Raw genomic sequence first — 22,053 nt, 5'->3', positions numbered from 1 at the left:
ATCTTACTTTTGAAACTAGCATTTCATTTACAGACGCCATCAGAGTGCATCCAGGCCTCTCTTCAAAATGCTTACAGTGTGGATTGTGGGACACAGCTATATTTTCTGGAGTCAAAGGTACGCACAACAGAAAAGAATTCACAAGGACCTAGGTTTACCAAATGTAGACATTAAATGGATTGGACAGAGAGGATTAAAGTTGTACCAATTGATGCCATTGGTGAAATCCTTTATGCATCTCGAACACCCTGACCTCATAATTGTGCACTGTGGTGGCAATGACCTAGGTACATTGACTGGGGTGGCTCTGGAAATGCTCATGAAGGACACCTTTGCCCAATTGATGACACTGTTCCCCAAAACTGTCTTTGTATATTCTAATATATGCCAAAGGCAGAGATGGAAGCGGTCCAACCATTATTGTCCACAGTTTGAAAAAGCTAGGAAACATGTGAATAAATCTGTTTCTGCCTTTCTCCGAGACCACTGAATGGGGTCCATTTACAACAATAATCTGCGTTTCAATATGCATGGCATCTATAGGAGAGATGGTGTACATTTTACAGATGAGGGGAACAGAGTGTTCCGTATAAACTTAAGACTCTGCATCGGTACTTACTTGTAGGTACTAAAATCTCGTAATAAACACAACGGCTCTTTTTAGAGCCACACAACACATAACAAATACACTTCACAAATATCTAAAATTATTTTTAGTTTTCTTGCTTACGTACGCTTACATGACGACTTTCAACATTACAGCTGTACGTCGTTCATACGTGGTTGGTACGCGTACAATAAATCTACCACCCCCTGAGCAACACTATAGGTTCAGAATGTTTCTATCGTGCCCCCTTTCCTTATTTGTCAACTTTGTTTTACTGTTTCATTGTGACTCGGCTGCCGTGACAAATAAGATGGCTTGCGACACTTCCTGGTTTGGTGTATTGACAGCCAATCAGCATGCAGCTCCTGCTCGTAATTGTATGTATTTCTGTACGCGTACGCTGCAATTTTTCTTTAAAAAAAAAATAAATAAATAGAGCCTAAACATGCATGTACGACCCACCAAACCACGCATGATCATCAACAAGAAGCCATTAGCATGCATTTCGGGTCATATTATACACAAAACAAGATGGATTATCGCCGATTTATCTGCACTTTCCTGCTGATAAAAGCGGGATAATCTGTCGCCTTTTGTTGATATCGCGTTTTGTTGATAATGTGGCCCGAAATTCGTTTTATTAATGTAATTGTTTAGTAACCTGCAATCCTGTAGATTCCGTTGTTTATCATCCTTCACACTGCCCCTCCCACGCCCGCCCTGCCTGCCCCATCGCAAGTCCCTGCACGGGTCGCGGCTGAGACGCGGTTGCGATCTAGTCATTTACCACAGAGTTGTGGGATGTCATTTGAGATGTCATCAGTGATGTCATGAGTGATGTCACTGACCATGTCATGAGTGATGTAATATGTGACGTCATCAGCAGTGCATTGCGGGCGCGCAAGTTATAGTTAGCTGAGCTAACTATAACGGAGGAATTTCAAAGGTTTTGTATGAGAGAAATGTCCAGCTAACTATAACATGGGTGAAACCTATGGTTTTTTCAGTGAATTTCTAAGGTTTTTTAAATGCTAATTCCTAACTATAACGTGTGTGAAAACTATGTTTTTTTCAGTGAATATATATATATATGTGTGTGGGTGTGTGTGTGTGTGTGTGTGTGTGTGTGTATGCTTTTAGAGACTCTGTTACCTGTATTTATTGAGCGGAACACTTGCCTGTTGGGGAGCCTGCTGACCGGCCTGTACGCCGCAGAGCACAGCGGAACGCTCCGAACTCACGCTCCTTACTTCTTGGCCCGGCCGCCCCTACGGACCACAACTCCCAGGCTGCCTAGCGGGGGCATTTCCTAATTGGCGTCATCAGAGCACCCGGAGGCGCATAATTCGAATGGACGCCTCCCGCAGCGCGGGCAGCTTTTGGAGACTCTGTTACCTGTATTTATTGAGCGGAACACTTGCCTGTTGCGGAGCCTGCTGACCGGCCTCTACGCCGCAGAGCACAGCGGAAAGTTCCGAACTCACGCTCCTTACTTCTTTCCCCGGCCGCCCCTACGGACCACAACTCCCAGGCTGCCTAGCGGGGGCACTTCCTAATTGGCGTCATCAGAGCGCCCGGAGGCGCATAAATCGAACTGATGCCTCCTGCAGCGCAGGACGCGCGTGGGCGTGCCCGGGCCAAGGGCGGGCCCGTCCGCGCCCGTCCTAGCCCAGAAGAGGCTGGGCTGGGCCACCCCCCTGAACAATTGCAAGAGGGTCCATTTACAATCTTGGGTTAGTGACTACGGTTTTATTTACTTGAACTTGAAATCACTGAACAATATCTGGGACCAGTTATAACTGTATGATATCCAAATACTGTTTTATTGAGTGACAAGTTAACATAGCTGCGCTAAAAGGGGTCTTCATTCTATATAATAGCATCACCTTCCCTGTTAAAAGGGGAAACGTAAAACACAAGTAACTAGAGAGGAAGGATTGGGGACCTGTAAAACACGAGTTACTACGCTGGATGCACACTTGTCCAGGGCAGCTACCGCCATAGACAGAGAGATCGAGCTGGTCAATAGACGGCTATCAAGATCCCCATCTGCCAGTATAGGGCCGATTAAAGAGGGTGAGCTAGCCCACCTTACCACTGACTTAGGTGACTCCGTACATTCCACCCATATTCAGGTCACAAAGAAAGTCCTCCAAGCCTGGGGGTGCTCTCCCTGGGTAGAGAACTAGAGCTGGGTGCCACATCAATTCCCCTAAGTCCCACTGTCATTCTATCTAATAAACAAGGGGTTGTTCAACTTACCCAACAAACTGTGGTATCCCAGGAGGGGGGCACAAGTACCGCTATTACCACTCGAAGCAAAAACAAGGCCATTAGCTTGCCTTTTTCACCACACCATAAAGGGGGGGTGCGATGCCCTGCTGGCAGTACCAAAAGGAAGGGTAAGGAGATGGGTAGTCAAGCCAAACAGTCCAAAAGTAACGTCCCCTGCTCTACAGGCAGGGTAGATCAGATAATGCCGGATTCACCATTAATAGAAGCCTTTAAGTGTACTCTTAACAGTATCCTAGAGGAGAAACTAGGTCCAATATACACGAAGTTACACAACATCGAGCAGATAAGAGCCGCACATTACAAATATAAACAATCCTCGATTAATCTTGGTGGTACCGCTGTAGAAGTTTCACCGGTTACTACCGATACTGTTACTCCAAAGGTGCCTGTTATGGGGCGGGAAGAACACTTAAGCTCACAAAATACAGGGGTTTCAGGGGCTATAGCTCATAGAATAAGTAATAGAGCAGCGGAACTGAGTGTTAAAACCCGGGGGGGGGTCGGAAACAGGACCCATCAGAAAGTATCGCAATAGTGGCTAAAGATGCGGGAAACATGGAAAGCTCACATCAGATACTCCACAATGCAGCACCACACAAATTAACAACTTTAGATCTGCCCCCGCAATCAACCCCGTGGGTGGTCATCCTAGGAAATGTCCCACCCCTCATGAACGATGTAACAGAGGAATACGACCAGTTAAAAAATAAAGTAATTTACTGGCTGCACAGGAATATATCTGTAGGTCCTAATATTGCACATAACATCATTATGGTACGGCGAGGTGCCTGGGTTGGAGGCTCTAGGAAACAGGGCAGGGGGGCTGCATAGTGGTGAATTTCAGCAACCCTGTATATGCCGAGAGAATACTTGGGGAGGCCGCAACTGGGCCATTAGACAAAGCCCATGGTATACAGACATTACCCTTGGGTTATTTTTATTGGGCAGAAGAGAGTAGGGATTATCACCATTGCAATGAAAACCCATCCTGGCCTCTAAATTCAGTGGTAAATAACAGAAATTGTAGACCCAGCCATTGGATGGGCAGTGTCAACCCCCGGAGAGCCCCTACACAGGAACTGAATAGATTTGACGCATGCAGGGCTAAGCCCTGGGGTGTTTTTACCCAGGGCCAGAATAGATTTGAAGTCCTTTCCGGGCTGAGTGAGTGTGATTGACTAAATAACAGTACAGCGTCCCAACCCCAGCCAGTTCAGACACCTGCAAATATCATACCAGCTATACAGGGTATTGAGCTTACATGCATAGAACCATTTGACCCACTAAGCGCAAATCTAACAGACCCTGTGCTGACTCAGAGAGATACATCTCGTGCAATGGCTGAAACCCATATGGCTTCACCATCCCAGTTTTTAATTACAGCCCCCCCAGCTGACTCTTTCGAGACCCATAATATTAATGTTCGTTCATGGAACATAGCAGGGCTTGCTGATAAGATCATTGACCCTATATGGATTCAGTTTATCACCAACTTCCCAGTTATATGCTTGCAGGAGACCTGGTTGGTCGACTGTAACCTCTTTCTTGAAGGGTACAAAACCTTCTAAGTTCCTGCGATCCCCGCAGTTAGAGGGAGAGCAATGGGAGGGCTTGTCATTTTTACCTCTCTGTCATTAAAATGCAAAATTAAGTCTATTTCTACCACAAACAGAGACTTACAGGCCATTGTATTCGAACGAGGAAATCTTAGTTTCTGCCTAAGAAATTTCTATAATGCAGTTAACAGGGAAGAAGGCAGTAAGATTACTGAGCTGGATAAGTTTGTCAAGTTGCACTGTGACCCACAAAGAAATAGTATAATGATCATGGGGGACTTTAAGATACATCCTTGCGGAGCGTCCGGACTCTCTAAAATGAGCGAATTGGGTTGCCCGAAGATGAATGGTCTTCATTTTGAACACTCTACACAAGGGGACGCCTTAAATGACATGTTAAATGATCTTGATCTCTTCCTAGCCACAAGCCTGTTACCCCCACTGAGAATACAAAAAGTACCTACCTTTAAAGGACGCCATGGTGGTTCATTTATAGACCACATTCTAGTATCCACTAACTTCCACACCTTGGTACTGGGTTATACAATTATGGAAAGTCACCTCAGGGACCATAACCCCGTTTGTGTTAGAATAAGTGACAATTTTTTACAAAGGAAGGAGCCTATACAAGCGGTGGGAACCTTTAAGACAACTAGCAACAGGTGACGTCTTAAGTGGACTCAGGTAAAACCCTTAACGTTTTATGAAAATTTACAAGAATCTTGCAAGGCGGAATTCCTGTACTGCTTAGACCCAGAGTCCTCTGCCTTGGGCACTATTAATGCTTTGAAAGTTATAACTAACAAAATCGGGACCCTGTTAACTGTCCATGGCCAGAGTAAGAATAATGACAACCCGAAATGGTTTGACCACCTATGCTCAAAAGCCGCTAGAGCATTAAAGGCTGCCTTAAATAGTACCCCTAGGGACTAAGTTCTAATTCGCTCTACACGAGCTAACTACAAAAAGCGGATAGGTATCCGCAAAAGGGAAGTGAGGGAGGATACATGGCGGGAACTCTTAGAACCCCTGACATTATCTAGCAGGTCCAGATTCTGGAATATTATTAATAGCCCGCTATTTTTAATTAATAAATCTGAGGATCTGGGTACAAACATAACAGAGGAGGAATGGGTGGCCCACTTTAGCGCTATTTTTAAATGCACAACACCTGTCCCCGCGCTGCAGCCAAATGTACAGCGTGGTAACGAGATTATATTTACAGCACAAGAGGTGGAAGATGGTATTAGAAACCTCACCTGTAAGAAGGCTACAGGCACTGATGGTGTCCCACCCGATCTCTTTAAATCTAATCCATCTTTGTGGGTGCCAGTCTTGGTGGCGGTGCTGAATGCAGCAGCAAAGGTTGGATGTCCCGAATCCTGGGGAACCTCTACAATAGTCCCAATTTTTAAAAAGGGGGATCAGAACAGCACAATGAACTATAGACCTATCTCCCTTATTGATTCTGTTGTGAAAGTAGTAGGGGCAGTAGTGTTGAACAGATTGAGTGCATGGGCGGAAGAAAATAACATCATATCCGAAGTGCAGTTTGGATTCCGCCTGGGAAGATCAACTGTGGCACAATGCGTCAACATCTACCTCATACTGGGAAAATATACAATTGCCCGCCAGGGAACAATCTACATGGCTTTCATGGACCTATCCTCAGCCTTCGACTGCGTTAATCCGGAGGGGCTGTGGGGGTCCATGGAAGCCATGGGGGTTGAAGTAAACCTGGTGGATTTCTTGAGGGATCTCCATAGAGAGACTAGGGCAAATATTAGGTACTCGCAAGATCTAAGGGTCACAAGGGATTTTAACATAGAAAAGGGGGTACGACAGGGGTGTATCTTGGCTCCTTTTCTTTTTAATCTTTACATAAACGATCTGGACCGTACACTGCAGGAAACTGGGGTCGATTTCCCATATGTGGGTGACAGAGGACTGCCCGTCTTGCTATACGCAGACGACGCGGTCCTCCTGGCATGCACCCCTAAAAGCCTGCAAATCCTGCTGAACACATTACGAGGGTTTATGGCAGAAAGAGATCTAGCCATAAACAATGTAAAATTGTATATCATGCAGGTAGGGCCTCGATCTAAGCGACAATATCCCTTTGCGGTAAATGGAATGAGAGTGCCAACAACCTCAACCTTCTCGTATCTGAGAGTCCTTTTGGACAAGCGCATGAACTGGGACCCCTTGACCAAGAAGAAGTTGGGCAAGGTGTCCAGGAGTAATGCTGCGATTCTCACCTTTGCAGGCAAGATGAGGAAGAGCCCAGTGGCTGCAATGCTGAAAATGTATCAAGCCAGGAGTGTATCCACAGCCACTTATGGGAGTGAGCTGTGGGGGTACACCAGAACGGAAGGGATCCAGGTGACCGAAAACACCTTTTTAAAACAATTGTTGGGGGTCCCTCAAGGGGCACCAAACTTCTCTGTTCATGAAGAAACTGGCATCCAATATATCAGGGACACCCTGGGTTTGCGCCCCCTGATCTTCTGGCTGAAAAGCTGGCTAAACAGGGATCTCGCCCTCACACATAAAATATTCAGGGAACTGTTGAACCTGGACCATATGTCTGCAATACCATGGTTCAAATACCTAATGAAATCTTTTAGCGAGCTGGGATGTGTAGACCTTTTTTTAACCCCAGAGTGCATAACAAAGGCAGATGTGGACCTCGTGAGGGAATCCTATCTAGCGTGCAAGGAGTCCAAGCGCGAGGAGCAGGAACTCCTGAAAATTGGAGTCCGCAAACACCTAATGCTCAGATCCTCTTCCGCAATGGAGGATTATCTCTCATGCCCTTTGTCAATGCACAAAAGATTTTTGTTAGTAAGGTTTAGATTGGATTATTTCCACCTTTTATTGGCAGTACCTAGGGGAAGCCATAAAGGACAAGTGTTAGCACCCTGTGGCTGCGACAATTTGTCTCCACAGGACCTGTTACACTTTGTCCTATTCTGTGATTTTTATGAGGTCCACCGTACCGTAGACTGTTTTTAAAACCTCTTTTAAAGAAACTAAACTTTTCGCAGGCACGTCCAGCTTTGTTTTATTTGAAACTGTTAAAACCTGAATGTATCCCGATGATTGTAGGCTTTCTAAAATGCTCTCTAAGATACAGGAAAAGTCTGGACTTTTAACTGATTGGGATGTAATTGTACTATAATGAATTTTTTTTTAACATTACATTGTGATTTATTACACCTTCATGAAATCCCCTGTGTAATGGCCCTATGGATTCATGTAACCTAACTTGTCTTACCCTTTTTAAATTGTTTGTACCCTTGATAGAATGCAACTTTTATGGTCTTCTCTTTTGAAACCGAATAAAGTTAAATAAATGAAATGAACTAACAATTAAGAAAAAAATTAAGTGTGTGTGTGTGTGTGTGTTAGTAGCATATCTGGTAATCCTAAAAATGATAAGCACAGAATTTAAAATCGGGGTGCTGGTCAGTGTTTCAAATTTAATGTTTGGAATTTTTAGAGTACCCAATACTGCATGCCCCACTTTGGGCCTGCCTGGCTAGGAAGGTGTTTGGGAAGGTGTAGCTGGTATACAAAATGTTCGAAAGCTGTCTACATAAAAGTTCTGATAGCGCAATACGTGAAACTGAAAACGTTTACAATCAATTGATGGTAACTGTTAGACCTGGCATCATTGTCATGAGTCTCACCTCCATTTTTCCAGTTTGCCTCCTCTGTTTACGATGTTTTTGCTGGAATATTGCTCTGGGCACTGTGCCACTGCTGATCAGTGCCAGAGTACAAGTGCTCCCTATGTGAAATTGATGTATTGATTGAACTCCATGTTTGGCTTATTTGGTTTACTGTCAGTCCCTAGTAGCGTGCACATGGAGTGTCAGGGCTTGTAAATACAAATGTTGCTCGTGGGCTTGCAGCACGTGTTGTGCCACCCACAAGAGCTGCCTTGTAAAAGTATGTCTAAAGGTCTGCCATTGCTAGACCTACGTGCAGTCTGGTACTGTCACGCGGGCTGAGCAAGTACACCTACTTGCCAGTCCCTAAACCTTCCCTTAACTTCATGTTAGTCACCCGTATGGTAGGCCCAAGGGCAGGGTGTATTGTAAGCATAAGGTAGGACAAGCCTGATGAGGTTGGCATGTCCTAATAGTGAATTACAGCCATATTCATTTTTCACTATTGTAAGGTTACCTGCTCTCCATAAGTTAGAATGGGCTGCCAGGATTAGTAAATGGTATAATCCTAGTGGGCTCGGGGAGCATGGTGCAATGTCGAGTTTGGTATCCCTGAATTCAGAGTTTAATAACGCGTCCGTTTGGGTGGATTTTTTTTAGACTCTGTGTTTGAAAATAGCACTTTTAGAAAGTGGCTATTTTCTTGTCTGACTATCTACTGGTCTCTGCCGGTTTGGTGTGCGTGTGACAGGAGCTGGGTGGCTCCAGAGGTCTGAATGAGTCAGTGTGGGGTGAGTGGGGCATTTGCATTGAGATTAGGGGAAGAGTAACTCCTGATAGCCTGCCCTGCCTGACACAATGCTGACTCCACCTCCTGCCAGGTGACTGATGGCTCTGTGCCTGCCAGGGACAATCCTGGCCCCACCTCCTACCGGGCGACTGATGGCCCTGCCCCTGCCAGTGACAATGCTGGCTCCACTTCCTGCTGGGCGGCTGAAGACTCTGCCCTGCAAAATGAATAGGCCAGGTGCCTCGGCCTGGCAACACCCACAACAAACCCAGGATGTGGGAAATCTCCCTACACAGACAAAGGGATCAAAGCAGGAAAGGGGTATAAGAGAAGGACCCCTGAACCAAAGAATTTAGATCACTTCTGACAAGGAAACCTGAACCAAGGACAAGAAGCCTGCTGATCCAAGGACTTGCCTACCCCTTCTGCCAGTGTGCTGTTTGTTGGGGGAATCCTGCAGTTACTTCTTTATTTTTGCCAAGGAACCAGGAGAGAGGAACTGAGTGTGTACTCTCAAGCTTTGCCTAGGAAATCTCCAAGGGCTGGAAGAGTGCCAGCCTCCTGTTGAAGTCACAGGGTAAAAGGACTTCATCATTTGCTAAAAGTGCCTGTTGCTGGAACCTGAAAGTCCAGCACCTCTGAAGAATCCAGCAATCTCGACGCCGACGGACGCCGCCGAATCCAGCTCGACATCGTGAGTGCAGCTCCCGTGTCCCGCACCTTCGACGCCGGCCGCCGGGCCCGATTGATGCCAGTAGCGAAGCCGCTACTGACCGCCTCGACACCGAGCCCTCTCGACGCCATGAGCGCTGCTCACTCTTGCAACATCACCATCGACATCGACGACAACGCCGTATCCTGCTTCGCCTTGTGAGCGCTGCTCCTGCCTGACATCTGTCGACGCCGCTGCAGATCGCCCCGACTCCGAGGCCCGATCGACGCCGAAGACGCGACGCCGGACATCTTGACGCCGTTGATCGTCGTGTGCTTCACTTTTCCAAGGTACTGTGTTGTGGGGGTCTGTTTCGACTCCGGGCTCGACGTAGCTCTCCTCGCGGTCGACGCCGAACCTTTGGATTAACTTTGCCTCGACGTCGTGTGACTCCTGTGGGGGTTACATTGTTGCCAAGAACTGTGATTTAAAGATGAAGAGTTGCTTTTGTTACTAAAGACTTTGTGCTAAGAAGAAACCGTACTTGAACTACTATTTTTCGTTCTAAGAGTATTTATTAAGATTGTCGTATATTTTTGTCGTTATTTGGTCTTGTGCTAAGCCTTATATAAACAGCCTTATTTTTATAATAATGCTGTGTCGTGTCCATTTGTAGTGTATTTGCTTTATTACTGTATGCGGTCATAAATGCTTAACGCACTGCTTCTGAGATAAGCCTGTCTGCTTTGCCAAGCTACCAAGGGGGTGAGCAGGGGTTATCTAAGTGTGTGATCCCCTTGCCCTGACTAGAAAAGGTGTGTCCCTATTTGTCAGAAGTGTATACCTCTGCCAACTGGAGACAGCCGGCTCTAACATTGGTGGGTCAGCGGTGAGGATTTGAACTTTGCATTTATGACCCATGTGCAGTGATTAGTGTGCGCTACATAGTGAAAGCAGACCATAGCGCAGCCAAAATCTATTTTGGGTGGATATTCTATATTTGTTCTCCGCTTTCCTGGAGCTTGATTTTTGAACACTGTCAGTTTTGACCATTAATGATGCCGGAGTCACTACCCCTGTTGTTGTGGAGGAGTTTGATAGGAAGAAGATAAAGAAATACAATAGAAAGCAATTGGACCACTTTTGCGAGCAATTGAAAGTTCCTACCACAGGCTGCAAAAACAAAGAGGAAGTTCTCAAAGCATTGGAGGCCTGGTTGGAGGCCAGAGATCCCTCTGATCCGGTGGTGGTACTGCCAGGGGAAGGGGAAGAGGAGGTGCCCGTGAATGGGCCTGGGTCCTCTCCCGGCAGCAGTGTTTCCTCCAAGGGTCTTTCTCCTGAAGAATTGGAAGACAGGGCGAAGGAGCGAGCATACCAGTTAGAAATGGCAAAACTTAAGATAGAAGGGCAGTTGGAGTTAGAGAATGCAAGAAGCAGGAGATAATCTGATATGGAGATCAAAAGGTTGGAGTTTGAGAGAGAAAAGTTAGCTTTTGAGCGTGAGAAAATGGTGAGGGAAATGGAGCTCAAAGCTAAGAATTTAGAATTGAATCCCTCTGGTGGCAGCATCCCATCTGGGCCTGCCGAAAGTAGGTTTTATTTTCCCAAAGATGTGATAAAAGATTTTCATAAGAATGAAGATATTGGCCAGTGGTTTAAAGCATATGAGTTAGCATTGTTGGCCCACCGGGTCCCTGAGAAGGATTGGGGAGAGGGGTTGTGGGGTCGCTTTGTGAATGAGGGGAGAGATACCCTGTTAGAGATGCATGTTGAGGTATGGCCTAACCCCAGAAAAGTACAGACAAGCCTTTAGAGAATGTAAGAAATTGCATGGTACTACGTGGGTTGAATATGTGTCATTTTGCAGAGCCATGGATGGTTGGGTAAAGGGCAGCAAAGTGGAAAGTTATGATGCTCTTTATGATTTGTTTGCTTGGGAGCACTTGTCTAATAACTGTTTTCCAGAGCTGCGCCAGCACCTTATTGATAGCAAGATATCTAACCCTAGAAAACTTGCTGAAGAGGCGGACCGCTGGGTCAGTACCAGGGTCCATAAGGGTCCAGTGGGAGACTCAGCCAAAGGTGGGCAGGGTCCCCAGCAGAAGAGTGGGGGGGGCAAGGGTAAACAGAGGGAGTTCCAGAAATGGCCCCAAAGTAATCCCCAAGGGAACCAAGGGAAGGGTTCCCAGTCTCCCCCAGTGAAGAAGTCAGATGCCCCGAGAGGTAAACCTGTTCATAGGGGCCCAATGACCTGCTATGTTTGTAAGCAGGTGGGACACCGTTATTATGATCCCCAGTGTCCCATGAAGAACTCTAATGCACCACCACGTGCAACCTCCCGTCAGTTGGCGAGTGTAGCCCTGGGAGGGGAGGAGATGGTTGCCCCTGGTGGGGAGGGTCCCGCAGAGATGTCCCTGGTCTCTTTAGGAGACATGGAAATGGTTCCTCCACCCCCTCTGCCTAGTAACACTAATAAATATAGGCAGTGGGTGACCATTAATGGCCATAGGGTGGAAGCTGTCAGAGACACCGGAGCAAGTGTGACAGCTGTCAAGTGTCACTTGGTGTCCAGAGAGCAGGTGGTCCCTCATGCATTCTACCCCGTGATAGCTGCTGACAACTCCCAGAAAGAGTGTGAGGTAGCTCAGGTTCCCTTTGAATGGGGGGAGTTTCATGTACTCTTCAAGTTGCTGTAAGGCCCGCCATGCCTGTTGATTGTCTCCTGGGCAATGATTTGGAGGACTCCCCTTGGGCTATGGTGGAGCGGGAGACACATTTGAAAATGTTGGGGGTACCAGAGTGGGTGTGTGCAACCACTCGATCGATGACAGCCAGTAAGGGTGTTGATGGGGTCCCGGAGCCTGAAAGGATGGCCCAGGACCCAGCTGTGACAAGAAGAGGCAGGGGTGCGGGATATCGTCCCCCATAGTTCCCGTGGTCCAGGAGGAGGCAGACCTTGAGGGGGATGCCATGGAACCCACAGGAGAACAAGTTGCTGAACTGGGAGACCTGCCCGAGCTGACCCACTGGCAGCAGGATGGTAGTCCCTCCAGGGAAGAATTTTGTGCTGAACAAAAAGTGTGCCCTTCTCTTGTGGGTATGAGGCAGCAGGCCTCCGCCCAGACAACAGGTGATCAGTCAGGGTCACATTTGGTCTACAGGGAGAACGACCTCCTGTATAGCGAGCCTAAGGCTGCTGAGCCTGGGTCAGCCCGTGTGCTGGTGGTACCCCAACGCTTCAGAGCCTTCCTACTGGGTTTGGCTCATGACGTTCCGTTAGCTGGACATCTGGGGCAGGACAAGACCTATGACAGGCTTGTCACCCATTTTTATTGGCCTCAGATGAGAAGGGATACAGATATCCATTGTAAAACCTGTCAAACTTGCCGGGCAAGTGGGAAAAGTGGGCGGAAGCAGAAGGCTCCCCTCCAACCTTTTCCAGTGGTCAGTACCCCCTTTGACTGGGTGGGGATTGACATTGTTGGGCCCCTGGACCCCAAGACAGCCCTGGGCAACAGGTTCATCCTGGTCTTGGTGGACCATGCCACACGGTACCCGGAAGCCATCCCTCTCAGAAGAGTGACGGCCCCCGTGGTGGGACGGGCACTGATGGGTGTTTTCTTCCGAATGGGGTTTACCAGAGAGGTGGTGTCAGACCGGGGAACCAACTTCATTTCCAATTATATGAAGTCTCTGTGGAAGGAGTGTGGGGTAACCTACAAGTTCACCACTCCTTACCATCCTCAAGGTAATGGGTTGGTTGAAAGATTCAACCAAACCCTTAAAGGCATGATTATGGGTCTTGAAGAACCAATGAGGTGTAAATGGGACATCCTCTTACCATGCCTGCTGTTTGCTTACCGTGAGGTGCCGCAGAAGTCTCTAGGGTTCAGCCCCTTTGAGCTTTTAGTATGGACACCCGGTAAGAGGACCTTTGAGTCTGGTCAAAGAAGGCTGGGAGCAATCTCCCAGGAAACCTCCCCAGGATGTATACAGTTACATGCTGGCCTTTAGGAACCAGACTCGGCGCTTCAGAGATCTTGCTCACGCAAATCTGGAGGCCAGCCAGGAAGAGATGAAGCGGTGGTACGACCGGAATGCCACTCTGGTGGAGCTTCAGCCTGGTCAAAACGTTTGGGTCATGTCCCCTGTAGAACCGTGTGCGCTCAAGGACAGGTGGACTGGACCGTTTGAGGTTGTGGAGAAAAAGAGCGATGTCACCTACATGGTGGACTTGAAGTCTCCCAGGAACCCCTTGAGGGTCCTGCATGTCAACCGTTTAAAGCCTCACTTAGAAAGGTCCGAAGTGGGCATGCTCCTAGCTACAGATGCTGGAATGGAGGAGGAGAGTGAGCCTCTTCCTGACCTCCTGTATGCAAAAGAGCAAGATGGGTCAGTGGATGGTGTTTTCCTCTCTGACACACTGACCCCTGAACAGCAGCAAGATTGTCGCCAACTGTTGGGACAATTCCCTGATCTGTTCTCCTTGATTCCTGGTGTCACTCAGTGGTGTGTCCATGATGTGGACACCGGGGACAGCACTCCTGTGAAGCACAAGGCCTACAGAGTGACTGACAAGGTCAGAGCATACATCAAGGAGGAGGTCTCCAAAATGTTTGCCTTAGGGGTGGTTGAGTCCTCTAGCAGTCCTTGGGCCAGCCCAGTGGTCTTGGTCCCAAAGGCTGCAGCGCCTGGTGCTTCCCCAGAACTTCGGTTCTGTGTGGATTACCGAGGACTCAATTCAGTCACCATGACTGACGCGCACCCCATCCCCAGAGCTGATGAGCTCATAGATCGGTTAGGGGCTGCCCGGTACCTTAGTACGTTTGATCTAACGTCTGGGTACTGGCAGATCGCCTTGACTGATGGGGCAAAAGAGAGGTCAGCATTCTCCACACCAGATGGGCACTCCCAGTTCCGGGTTATGCCCTTTGGGATGAAGAATGCCCCTGCCACCTTCCAGAGGTTGGTCAACCAGGTATTGGCTGGACTGGAGGGTTTCAGTGCCGCCTACCTGGACGACATAGCAGTGTTCAGCACCAGCTGGAAGGAACACTTGCGCCACCTCCAGGAAGTGTTGTTGGCCCTGCGCAGAGCAGGCCTCACAATCAAAGCCAGTAAGTGCCAGATTGGGCAGGGTTCAGTGGTGTTCTTGGGGCACCAAGTAGGGAGCAGCAAGGTGGCCCCCCTGCAACCCAAGATTGATACCATCCTGGCTTGGGCACCACCCAAAACCCAGACTCAGGTGAGAGCCTTCTTAGGTCTCACGGGTTACTACAGGAGGTTTGTCAAGGATTATGGCAACATTGTGCACCCCTTGACTTCGCTGACTTCCAGGAAGCAGCCAAGACTTGTGATCTGGACTGACGCCTGTCAGAAGGCCTTTGACACCCTGAAAACTGCAATGTGCACAGCACCCATACTCCAGGCACCCGACTTTTCTAAAGAATTTATTGTCCAGACGGACGCTTCGGAGCATGGCGTGGGGGCTGTTCTAGCTCAGGTGAATAAAGAGGGCTGAGACTTACCTGTAGCCTTCATCAGTAGGAGGTTACTTCCCAGGGAACGGAGGTGGAGTGCGATAGAGCAAGAAGCATTTGCTGTGGTCTGGGCGCTAAAGAAGCTAAGACCCTGCCTGTTTAGACTCACTTCCGGGTTCAGACAGACCACAGGCCCCTCAGATGGTTGATGCAGATGAGGGGTGAGAATCCAAAGCTGTTGAGGTGGTCCATTTCCCTACAGAGGATGGACTTCACGGTGGAACACCGCCCAGGCACAGATCACGCCAATGCTGATGGTCTGTCCAGATTTTTCCGCCTTAGTGATGAGGACTCCATAGGGTAAGGGTAGTTCTCCCCACATTTCAGCTGGAGGGGACACGTGTTAGACCTGGCATCATTGGCATGAGTCTTTCCTCCATTTTTTCGGTTTTCCTCCTCTGTTTACGATGTTTTTGCTGGAATATTGCTTTGGGCACTGTGCCACTGCTGATCAGTGCCACAGTACAAGTGCTCCCTATGTGAAATTGATGTATTGATTGAACTCCATGTTTGGCTTATTTGGTTTACTGTCAGTCCCTAGTAGCGTGCACCCGGAGTGCCAGGGCTTGTAAATACAAATGCTGCTCGTGGGCTTGCAGCACGTGTTGTGCCACCCACAAGAGCGGCCTAGTAAAAGTATGTCTAAAGGTCTGCCATTGCTAGACCTACGTGCAGTCTGGTACTGTCACGCGGGCTGAGCGAGTACACCTACTTGGCAGTCCCTAAACCTTCCCTTAACTTCATGTTAGTCACCCCTATGGTAGGCCCAAGGGCAGGGTGCATTGTAAGCATAAGGTAGGACAAGCCTGATGAGGTTGGCATGTCCTAATAGTGAATTATGACCATATTCGTTTTTCACTATTGTAAGGTTACCTGCTCTCCATAAGTTAGAATGGGCTGCCAGAATTATTAAATGGTATAATCCTAGCGGGCTCGGGGACCATGGTGCAATGTCGAGTTTGGTATCCCTGAACTCAGAGTTTAATAACGCGTCCGTTTGGGTGGATGGTTTTTAGACTCTGTGTTTGAAAATAGCACTTTTAGAAAGTGGCTATTTTCTTGTCTGACTATCTACTGGTGTCTGCCGGTTTGGTGTGCGTGTGACAGGAGCAGGGTGGCTCCAGAGGTCTGAATGAGTCAGTGTGGGGTGAGTGGGGTATTTGCATTGAGAGTAGGGGAAGAGTAGCTCCTGATAGCCTGCCCTGCCTGACACAATGCTGGCTCCACCTCCTGCCAGGCGACTGATGGCTCTGTGCCTGCCAGGGACGATCCTGGCCCCACCTCCTACCAGGCGACTGATGGCCCTGCCCCTGCCAGTGACAATGCTGGCTCCACTTCCTGCTGGGCGGCTGAAGACTCTGCACTGCAAAATGAATAGGCCAGGTGCCTCGGCCTGGCAACACCCACAACAAACCCAGGATGTGGGAAATCTCCCTACACAGACAAAGGGATCAAAGCAGACAAGGGGTATAAGAGAAGGACCCCTGAACCAAAGAAGTTAGATCACTTCTGACAAGGAAACCTGAACCAAGGACAAGAAGCCTGCTGATCCAAGGACTTGCCTACCCCTTCTGCCAGTGTGCTGTTTGTTGGGAGAATCCTGCAGTTACTTCTTTATTTTTGCCAAGGAACCAGGAGAGAGGAACTGAGTGTGTACTCTCAAGCTTTGCCTAGGAAATCTCCAAGGGCTGGAAGAGTGCCAGCCTCCTGTTGAAGTCACAGGGTTAAAGGACTTCATCATTTGCTAAAAGTGCCTGTTCCTGGAACCTGAAAGTCCAGCACCTCTGAAGAATCCAGCAATCTCGACGCCGACGGACGCCGCCGAATCCAGCTCGACATCGTGAGTGCAGCTCCCGTGTCCCGCACCTTCGACGCCGGCCGCCGGGCCTGATTGACGCCAGTAGCGAAGCCGCTACCGACCGCCTCGACACCGAGCCCTCTCGACGCCGTGAGCGCTGCTCACTCTTGCAACATCACCATCGACGACGACGCCGTATCCTGCTTCGCCTCATGAGCGCTGCTCCTGCCTGACATCTGTCGACGCCGCTGCAGATCGCCCCGACTCCAAGGCCCGATCGACGCCGAAGACGCGACGCCGGACATCTCGACGCCGCTGATCATCGTGTGCTTCACTTTTCCAAGGTACTGTGTTGTAGGGGTCTGTTTCGACTCCAGGCTCGACGTAGCTCTCCTCGCGGTCGACGCCTAACCTTTGGATTAACTTTGCCTCGACGTCATGGGACTCCTGTGGGGGTTACATTGTTGCCAAGAACTGTGATTTAAAGAAGAAGAGTTGCTTTTGTTACTAAAGACTTTGGGCCAGATGTAGGTAATTTTAATTTACCACCTCTTAAATACCGATTCATACCGAATCGGTATTTAAGAGGTGGTAAAATAGAGGGGGGGAGATGTAGGTATTTCAGATTCGGTAAATACCGAATCGTTAAGATTCGGTATTTACCGATTCTGTAAATACCGATTTGGTATTGCCCATTGATTCCTATGGGCCTTGCAGCCCATAGGAATCAATGGGCAATACCGATTCTGTAATTACAGAATCGGTAAATACCGATTTTAGCAAGGGTGCAGGGGGTGTCACTTTGACACCCTCTGGCACCCCAAAAATAGGCATGTGCGCCATGTGGCACACAGACATGCCCTAAGGGCATGTCTGTGTGTCACATGGCACAGGTGTGCATGCACACATGTGCATGCACACCTGGATTTGGTATTTTACCACCCAATTGGATTGGGTGGTAAAATACCGATTCTTAAAGCCCTGTGGCACTCTGACATGTGCCAGCTACATCTGCATTTACAGAATCGGTATTTTACGGAGTCTGTATTTACCGATTCAGTAATTTTACCGAATCGGTAAATACAGATTCCGTAAAATACCGATTCTGTAAATGCATGCCCTACATCTCAAAATCCAATTACCGGTCGGTAACGGCCGAATTTGGCCGTTACCGACCGGTAATTGGCCACCTACATCTGGCCCTATGTGCTAGGAAGAAACCATACTTGAACTACTATTTTTCCTTCCAAGAGTATTTATTAAGATTGTGGTATATTTTTGTCGTTATTTGGTCTTGTGCTAAGCCTTATATAAACAGCCTTATTTTTATAATACTACTGTGTCGTGTCCATTTGAAGTGTATTCACTTTATTACTGTATGTGGTCATAAATGTTTAACGCACTGCCTCTGAGATAAGCCTGTCTGCTTTGCCAAGCTACCAAAGGGGTGAGCAGGGGTTATCTAAGTGTGTGATCCCCTGGCCCTGACTAGAAAAGGTGTGTCACTATTTGTCAGAAGTGTATACCTCTGCCAACTAGAGACAGCCGGCTCTAACAGTAACTTTGAAAAATACTTATACCAATTACAAGTACGGGTAAATACCCTAACTTTGCGAGGCAACGACTTAAATGAACACACGTGTTTCTTACATAGGAAACTCATTTATCTACATAGTAAACCAGATGAGCATAGTTGAGGCCCTCAAGTTGGGCAGTACATGAAGAGACCACACCAAATTATGTGGCAGGGTGTTTTACTTTTTTTGCAGTTTTATTTAGCGTGAACTCGACCTGAAAGTGGAATGCTTACGTGCGCATCAGCTTGCTACATTACACAAGGACACACTCCTTCATATTTAGGAGGCAATGAGAGAATAAGTGATTTAGGCAGCATTACAGGAAGTCGAACCGACGCCGAGAGTCGAACCTGGTTCCCCAGTTCTGAAGTCGGCAGCTCTGGTCGTCACCTTCAACATCTGCCCCGTCCCCACCCCATGGGCCCCACGAGTTGACTAAATTATGTGGATATAAACAGCGCATGAAAGAGCCCACGCACAGTCATTGTAATACCTGTTTATCCATCTGTTATAGAAACACTTTTTGTTAAAATCCTTAAATTGTTCGCAGTCGGATTATGTGGCAAATGTTGCAAGTCCATATTTATGAGGAAAAAACCATGGCTGTGGAAAAGTGTATTTTCATTGGCAATGGCTCTAGTTGATTAAATGTGACTGGCAAGCTAGCAAAAACGGGGGTTATTATTATTATTATTATTATTATGCGTTCTTATATAGCGCTCGATTACCCGTAGGCATCTCGGCGCTTGCCTTGGGAACCCGTCCTGGCTTCCCCAAGGTGAAAGCCAGGCATCCCGCCGCGGGGGGGGCCATAGTGGTTGAAGGATTTCTAGCTGGAACTACATGCTATCTCTGCCTTGATGGCCCAGCTAGCATCATATATCCAACCTACCCCAATTTTAAATGAAAGAAAGATTCCCCTTCAATGCTAAAATGTTGAAACCATTTTTTATTTCACTGAAGTAAATATTTCACAGCTCAGAACCACCACGGAGTTTTCAGGAAAAAAAGAGCAATGCGTGCCATGGAAATGGTGTAGAAACTAAAACTGCCGTTTGTAATATTCACACTCAAAGCCCTCACACACTTTCACAGCTTTACATAGGCGCTATAGTGTGTGCATCATTCAAGGTGGCTTTTGTCACTCACTATATAGTGCATGTTAAAGAATAGCCTCAAATGCATTGATACGTGTTAGGGACTTTTCTGAACAATACAGCGATACACAGGGTTGGAGGTGCTCTATACGATTTAAATCAAAACTTTGGGGCAAGACAATATTCCCCGTCAAAAAGCTGCAAACATTTAACAGCTGAGTGCGCATTGAGGGTCTCGTGAAGAAGGCTGTGTTCAAGTCAACCATGACGCAAGTCTTTTCCAAGGTTGAGAGTTTCCCACCTCACAGAATCGTAAATATGCCGTTGAAGACGAGTGCCGTTGAGGTATTTACAGTGCACAGGGCTTTGCTTGCTCATTTATCGCAGTCTTACATTGTTGCCTAAATTTAAAAACAAATAAATAAATGGATAGCAATGAATAAACTGCAGCGACTTACCTGGACACTCTATTCCAAGCTTGGTTGGACTCAGTATGGCCTTTAAGCCCTTTGGGAGTTCGGCCACGTTCCTCACCTCGTAGAGTTCCTGATTACACGGCTTCGCGTATCGGCTTTGTTTCTTTCTCAGTTTACTGATCATCCTTTTTTTAATCCCATATTCTTTCGTTTTTTTCTGTTTGTTTGATTTCCTTTATTTTTTTCTGCTGTTTGTCTCCTTTATTTCTCCACCCCTTTAATTTCCACCCTTTTCGGTGGCTCTCCACTATCTCCTAAACCTGCTTTCCTTGTCCCCTTCTATCTATCCGTTACCTTTCCATTTGCCACCTTCGCCGAACCCACACTGTTTATTCCTTCACACCCCAATTTGACGCTGTTATATTGCTGAGTCTGTTTGCTTTTCAAGCGTTTCTGTTTCTTTCCCCCTTTCCCTTTGGCCGCCGCGCACCCGCTCTCTTTAATTGAGTGTATTTCGTGCGTTTTCAAACGTGTGCGCAGCGTACCGCCCCAGCTCCCAGCGCTCACGTGTTCTGCTAAAGTTTTGTGTTTTGACAAAGACTCGTGCACCCTCCTGACTCAGCAGACGGCCCGGTCGCAGTAATCAGGTGGCTCATTGTTAGGGGAACAGTGGACGGGACATCAATAACAGCCCTGCCATGTGCCGGCGGGGACATCAATAACAGCCCTGCCATGTGCCGGCGTCAGCACCGTCCGCACACAGTGCTGAGGGACAGGATCAAACGTGCATACTTGAGTGATTGCTGTGGCAATGAGCGAGCGTATTGACGCGCTGACAAGGTAATAATAATTAGGGCTCCCGGTTTTCTCGTATTTACTTTTTTGACATTTCCGTCTGTATTTATCCATATTTATTTTTTGTCAACTTTATCTCTATTTATCTATATTTATTATGGGTTTTGTGAAAAAAATAAAGCTGAAACTGGCATATTTCCACATTTATTTAACCAATAAATATGCAGTCATGCTTGAATGCCTTCCAGGTTTCAGTGATATGAACATTTGCAGAAGATAAATCAATGCACTTATATGAAAATATGCATTTTTCAATATCAGCCTAGTGCATATCTACTGCTGTTTAAGCCTCTTTAATACAATTCCATTCTTTTCTAACCCACTTACCTATCAACCCACACATCTATTGGCATGGCAAAGTGTATTTAGAATCACTCAAAAAGCACCCAATTTCTGTTTCTATCCACATTTAACGACTTCGACGCTCACAACAAGCTCAGCTCGTCATGCAGCACAGTGGATCTGTGCTCATGACGAGCTGAGCTCGTCATAACTGCCGCGGAATGCCCACGGGGGGATAATTCCCCTCCTGTGCGCGGCGTTCCATTGAGTGGGCGGAGTCACGACGAGCTCAGCTTGCCATGAGCACAGCTCCACTGTGCTGCATGACGAGCTGAGCTTGTCCCGAGCACCGCGGCGCCGCGCACAGCCCCCCTCCCCCCGCGCCATATGGGAATTAGCCCCGCGGTGAAAGGGTTAAAAATAAATTCAGAAAAGAAAATAAATGGTTTTCTGTCTGTATTTATCTGTAAAAATCAGCAAAAACGGAAAACAGGGAGCCTTAGTAATAATGCAGCAAAAGTGCATCTGCGCCAATGCAAGTGAGGAAAATCAACAATAATTGGGGCTTACGGCCCCCCCGCAGCACTGTACATGTTGCACTATTGATAACTAAACCCTGTGACTAGGGAAACAAGAATTGGTAACTGCATTAGGTTTCGCCTACGTGATTAATAATAATTCGTTTTTTGTTGTAATTTGTAGCTTGGTGAATAGTTGTATATATTTAGAAACAACAAGGGGACCCAAAGAAGTCGACCAGAGACCTTGGGAGTTAATTATTAGGAACAACAGTGGTCCCCAGAAAGGGAGATGCGTAAGCAATTGAATAAATATAAACTCAATCGTTGCTATATTGTATGGATGTGTCCAGCCGGACAGTGGTCAGTTTTTACTTGTTAGGTAATGTATGAGAT

Source organism: Lissotriton helveticus, chromosome 11 (genome assembly GCF_964261635.1).
Source record: "Lissotriton helveticus chromosome 11, aLisHel1.1, whole genome shotgun sequence".
In the NCBI taxonomy this organism is placed as follows: Eukaryota; Metazoa; Chordata; class Amphibia; order Caudata; family Salamandridae; genus Lissotriton; species Lissotriton helveticus.
Note: the sequence above shows the minus strand (reverse complement) of the source record.